Genomic DNA, 903 nt, shown 5'->3' with positions numbered 1-903 from the left:
CGGTCAACGTGCTATCGATACGATATCATTTATGTTAGACGTCGTGAATCCTAGCACAACATAGTGTTACCATCCTACACCATAGGAGTATAGCGTTTGTCAGACACTAAAGCTATTTATAGTCTTCTCCTATTACCTCAGGTTTTGAAAGTCAATACATTTTTATACATAAAATTAGTTGTCAATTAATTTTAATGTAATCATCAAATGAAATATTAAGCACATGAAATAAATAGTATACTATAATACTAATAAGACACCTTTGTACTTTCACATCGGTTTTGGTCTTAATTTCCCGTTACACCCCAAGCTAAGGCGTTAGCTCATCATCGCTCGGTTTCTTCTCTCGAAGGATGTAAGGACTGAAAAATAAATAACTGATACGGAAAAGTAAATTGCAGAAAGTAAATTACAGAAAGTAAATTACAGAAAGTAAATTACAAGAAATGGATATACTGGAATGTAAAGTACTGGAAATTAAATGACTGAAATATAAATGACTGAAAGTAAAATACTGGAAATTAAATGGCAGAAATGTAAATTGCAGTAAAGTAAAGACTGAAATGTAAAGGACTGAAATGTAAAGACTGAAATGTAAAGACTGAAATGTAAAGACTGAAATATAAAGACTGAAATATAAATGACTGAAATATAAATGACTGAAATATAAATGCTGAAATATAAATACTAAAATATAAATTATTAATAACTAAATAATATTAATTAATTTTAATCTAGTAATAATGAAATAAAGTAATTGATGGGATGGAGGAAAGACTAATGAAAACCTTGGAAGTTGAGTTTGACTTTTGAAGTACTAAGAAGTGACATTTGAAAAACCTTGGAAATAGGAGTTGACTTTGAAGAAAACTTGCAGAACAAGTTTCGTTACAAAGACCGAAA

The sequence above is a fragment of the Cynara cardunculus genome, assembly GCF_001531365.2.
Source record: "Cynara cardunculus var. scolymus isolate 2C chromosome LG 4, CcrdV1, whole genome shotgun sequence".
NCBI classification, from domain to species: Eukaryota; Viridiplantae; Streptophyta; class Magnoliopsida; order Asterales; family Asteraceae; genus Cynara; species Cynara cardunculus.
This window is presented reverse-complemented; position numbering follows the sequence as displayed.